The sequence below is a fragment of the Apium graveolens genome, chromosome 3, assembly GCF_009905375.1.
Source record: "Apium graveolens cultivar Ventura chromosome 3, ASM990537v1, whole genome shotgun sequence".
In the NCBI taxonomy this organism is placed as follows: Eukaryota; Viridiplantae; Streptophyta; class Magnoliopsida; order Apiales; family Apiaceae; genus Apium; species Apium graveolens.
This window is the reverse complement of record NC_133649.1, coordinates 84,209,404-84,214,611: the sequence shown is the minus strand read 5'-3', so window position 1 is coordinate 84,214,611 and position 5,208 is coordinate 84,209,404. Positions and strand designations below refer to the sequence as shown.

Sequence of the window (5,208 nt, the reverse complement as noted above, 5' to 3'; positions counted from 1 at the left end):
GTCAAACCAGCCATCGCGACTAATACTTTTGAAATCAAATCTAGCACGATTCAGATGGTGCAGAATTCAGTCCAGTTTGGGGGTTCTCTAACGGAAGGTCCCAATACTCACATTAGGGATTTCATCGAGATCTACGACACCTTCAAGTTCGATGGTGTTTCTGAGGATGCTGTTAAGCTGAGGCTTTTCCCATTCTCTCTGAGGGACAAGGCTAAGAGCTGGTTATACTCTCTACCAGCTGGTTCTATCACAACTTGGGAAGATCTGGCTCAAAAGTTTCTTACTAAATTCTTCCCTATGGCAAAGACAGCTTGCAATCAGAAATGTTCTTACTCAATTTAAGCAGCAATTGAGAGAGTCTTTATGTGATGCTTGGGAGCGTTATAAGGAGATGATTAGGAAGTGTCCTCATCATGGGATTCCTGACTGGATGATTATCAACTGCTTTTATAATGGCTTGGGAGCACGATATAGACCCATGCTCGACGCAGCATCAGGTAGAGCTGTATGGGCTAAAAGATATGATGAAGCTTATGAGTTGATTGAACTAATGGCTGCTAATGAATACCAGAATCCAACTCAGAGACTACCTCAAGGCAAGGTAGCAGAAATTCTGGAGGTGGATATAGCTACTGTTATAGCTGCTCAGCTTAAGGCTTTGACGATGAAGGTGGATTCTTTGGCCAATTATGGAGTTAATCAGATCACAAGTGTTTATGAGTTTTATGCTGGTGCGTATGAGACGGAGCAGTGTGTTATTTCTAGTGAATCAACTTAGTTCATGAGCAAATTTCAGAGGTCACAACAACCAGTTCCATCCACTTATCATCCCAATAACCGCAATCATCCTAGTAGGAGCAATAATCAGAATGCGGTGCAACAGCCTTATCAGCAGTATATAATAAAATAATTTAACCCTCCTGGTTTTCAACAACAGCAATATGCACCAAGACAACAACTCCAACTTCAGCAACTACCGCATGGAAGTACAAGTCAATCTAATGAAAAATCTGAATTAGAGGAGTTGAGGCTCATGTGCAAGAGCCAAGCAGTTTCTATCAAGACTTTGGATAATCAAATTTGGCAGATTTCCAATACTTTGTTGAATCGACAACATGATACAATTCCTAGTGACACAGAATTTCCAGGCAAGAAGGAAGTAAAAAAGCAGGTTAAGGCAATTACGTTGAGGTCTGGGAAGGTTGCGAACCCTGAAAAATCTCAAGCTTTAGAATCTGAAGTTGTGGCTGAAGAAGATGTGTAGAAGGAAGCAAAGTGGAACCAAGGAAGAAAACTGTGGAACACACTCCTCCTGAGGGTAATATAGGGGAGAAATAGGTCTATCCTCCACCTCTTTTTCCTAAGAGGCTGTAGAAGAAAATTTTGGATAAGCAATTTGCTAAGTTTCTGGAGGTGTTTAAGAAACTTCATATCAACATACCTTTCGCTAAAGCTCTTAAACAGATGCCTAGCTATGCGAAGTTTATGAAAGGTATTCTCTCTAGGAAAGTGAAGCTCGATGATTTATAGACCGTTACTCTTACGGAGGAATACAGTGTTGTGCTGTAACAGAAGTTGCCTCTGAAGCTTAAAGATCCTGGAAGCTTCACTATCCCTTGCACCATCGGAAAATTATCGCTCGATAAGTGTTTATGTGATTTGGGAGCTAGCATCAATCTAATGTCTTTGTCTATCTTCAAGGAGTTGGATCAACCTGATCCAAAGCCTACATATATGTCCTTGCAGTTGGCCGATCGTTTTATTATATATTCACGAGGCATTATGGAGGATGTCTTGGTCAAGGTAGACAAACTCATATTTCCTGCTGAATTTGTAATTCTTGATTTCGAGGAGGATAAAAAGATTCCCATAATCTTGGAAAGACCATTCTTGGCTACTAACCGAACCTTGATTGATGTGAAGAAGGGTGAGCTCACTATGCGAGTACTGGATCAGGATGTGACCTTTAATGTTTTCAATGCCATGAAATTCCCTGCTGATAAAGAGGAGTGCTAAAAAGTGGAAGTGGTCGATTCTGTTCGACTTCAGAAATTGATCAAATGCTAAGGTCTGATGTTGTAATATTCAGGATATATCGCGTAATTATTTTGCTATTAAATAATTATTATGTGTGTTCAGTATCTATTCTGTGAGTTAATTGTTAAATATCATCTGTACTTGGATATTCAAAAATAATATTAATTGAGTATTTTAATTTTTATATGTCCAAAATAAAACGTAGATAATTTTCATATCTTCCTAATTATTTTTATGTTGATTTATGGATTTATAAGGAACATATGAAATTTATAAAATCTTTTTCCGAGTATTTAAAATCAATTTTATAAAAACGGGAACCAACCGACGTCAACCGTTGTTACGTTTTTGGAACTCGAAACTCTTCCGAGAACTCCTTCCTAACCTAATTGTAATATTCCGAGCATATTCCATGTTTCGACTTTGTCGATCCGGCGTACGGTTTGTTCTGCGCGGGTCCCGGCGCAACATTTTCGATACAATATTCGTTTCGGTAAATCAATAAAACCCGTATTTTCGATAAACGGGAGCTTTTTATTAAACTATCACAATTATCACTTCGTAATACGTGTAACCAGGCACTGAGACCAAGACCGCAGTACAAATTATACTGATATTGGATAATTATCCCGAAAACCGATACCGTTTGGATCAGTTTTTACAAATAAACGTACCGTTTTATATCCGGAATGATCCAACGGGATACTAATATTCCGTAAATATGAATAGCCTTTTTCCGTATTTTATTTCGTATCAAAATCATTTGCAGATAGTTAATTCTATAATTTTCAGAGAAAAACCCTAATTACATAAACTGTTCTAAGAATCAAACAGCAAAACGAAGGCGTTACCGATCTCTGTTTTCAAAGCTTGAGTAACCAAAACGAAGGATTTGAAGTGTTCTATCAGATTCTGAGCTTTGTTTCACTGCAGAATCAAAGGTTTATTTTCTGGAAATTTATTTATTTTCGAATTAAATTTATTAAAAATATGAATTTTTGTTTGGATGATTGTTTTTATGATTTGATGATTGCATGTTGTAGAGCTTGTTTTCCTGATGATTTTGATATATTATACGTCTGATTTGGAGTTCAATAACATGTTCAAATTTGAGTTTGATTTTCGAATTTTAAAATTAGGGTTTATAACCCGTATGAATGTTCTTAATTGAAATTTGGGGGTTTCTTATTCTGAAATAAATTGATGTTGTGGTATAGTGTATTGTATTCTCTGTGAAATTTGTAATCTAGTCGTACAAGTTTCATGAATCAACGAGGTCTGTAAAGAAAGGAGTTGTGTTTTGAAGTTTACGTTGAACCCGCCGGAAACCGGCGAGTTTCTTGATCAAATTCCGGCCAAGTCTGGGGTTATTGATGAATTTTGATTGCAAATATAGGTTCCTGGTGTTGTGTAGTTTAATTCTGGAGGTGATGGTGGTGGGAGGATGCCGGAGGTGAGTTCTTCGGCCACCCCCGATTTTCCGGCGACTGAAACTGCAAAATTACAGTTTAGTCCCTGTATTTTTGAAGATGGTGAAGTTTAGTCCCTGTAGTTTGCAAAGTTTTCAAAAATAGGATTCCTATTTATAAAATGTTTAAAAATCATATTTCCTATTTATTTTTATTATAAAAATTCATTTTTAATTTCTGAAAATTCTGAAAATTATTATTTTAATTCCGAAATTATTTTTAATTCAAAAATAAATCTAAATTAATTAGTTAATTAATTTCAGTTAATTTTTAATTAATTAATTGGTCAATTAATTCGAAAATTAATTGATTAATTGATTTAATTAATTATTAATTGATTTTAATCAATTATTTAATTAAATTTAATTATTTAAAAATGGTTTAAAAATTCTGAAAAATAGTTTCGAGCTTTAAAATATTATTCTAAATTATTTCCAAAGCTCGATAATTAGTATAAAATTGTTTCGGAGCCAGAATTGGCCTACCGAACCCTGTTTATTAACCCGAAATTGATCCAACGACCCGTTTTAATTCCGAAAAATATTTTAAAAATCATTTTAAATATCAGAAAGCCTATTTATGACCCGAGACTTCTTTATAAATAATATATCATTGATTACGTGATGTATTATGTGCTATATGTGACTTGTTAATTGACTATCAGTCTATATATTCAGTGTTTACTTGATTATTGCATAACTTTCAATCCGTTAATCGGATTTGGGTAAAACGAAGGGTAGATAGAATTATGTGTTGAATAGAACTCTATGAGTCGATTATTGATAGATATTTATGATATGTGAGCAGAAGAGGCAAGGCGTAGGAAAGGGAAACAGGTAGTTGAGGAGTAAGACGATTGTGATTGGAAGCGAGTGCAGAATAGTAAGCTAGTACCAGGCAAGTGTTCTGAACTTTCTCGAGATATTGTAGTACTTGATAATCCTATGATATTGCAAGTGCTTTGAAGCACAGAAACCTAAACCCTGATTCCAGTTATTGATCTTGAGCCGTAACCTGATTCTTTCTAGACCATTGATTGTTGTATACCCAAACACGAACCACGAATCTACGATACTACTCCACAAATACATACAAACTAAATACCAAATGCTGAACTGAATTACTTATAAACTCAATCCATGATATCTTATGCTTTGAAAGACCAAATCCTTGAAACCCTGAAACATTGATTCCTTTGTTATCCAATTCTTTCATTACCCAGCATCCAAGCTTTGAAATTACCTTATTGATCCTTACAAGGATTGAAACCCTTTCATTGTTAAACACTCATGATTGTTAATGATTCTGGTTATTGTTTATTATTGCTTATTCTGTTATTATGTTAGAATTGGATTGTTTTTATAAAATTGTGGACCAGATTCGTGGTCAGACCATATAATGGTCAAGTTAGGCCAATGTGTGCCTTGGATCCAGTAGTTAGAGCAATGATGTGTGCCTTGCTCGGGGTTAGTGCGTGACTAATCATCAGCCTAACCTTGGTTTTTAAATTAAAAGTATAATATCCAATTCTAAATCATAATCCATTGTTCACTTGATATCATAATCATGTTTTATTGGTGATCATTATTCTCAGTTTTGTCATTGTGACTTGCTGAGCTAGTTAGCTCATTTGTGTGATGTTGTTTATATTCTTTCCAGTTAAAAAGGAACCAGTTGGTAACGAGAATCCCCAGTCCAGCAC

At 35.3% G+C, this 5,208-nt stretch overlaps 1 non-coding gene across 1 annotated transcript; it reads right to left on the bottom strand.

Moving 5' to 3' along the window:
• Positions 1–313: 313 nt before the first annotated feature.
• On the bottom strand, positions 314–420 carry LOC141716267 (small nucleolar RNA R71). Its single transcript, XR_012572982.1, has one exon. It is a non-coding gene; the product is annotated as a small nucleolar RNA R71 (small nucleolar RNA).
• Positions 421–5,208: the final 4,788 nt, after the last annotated feature.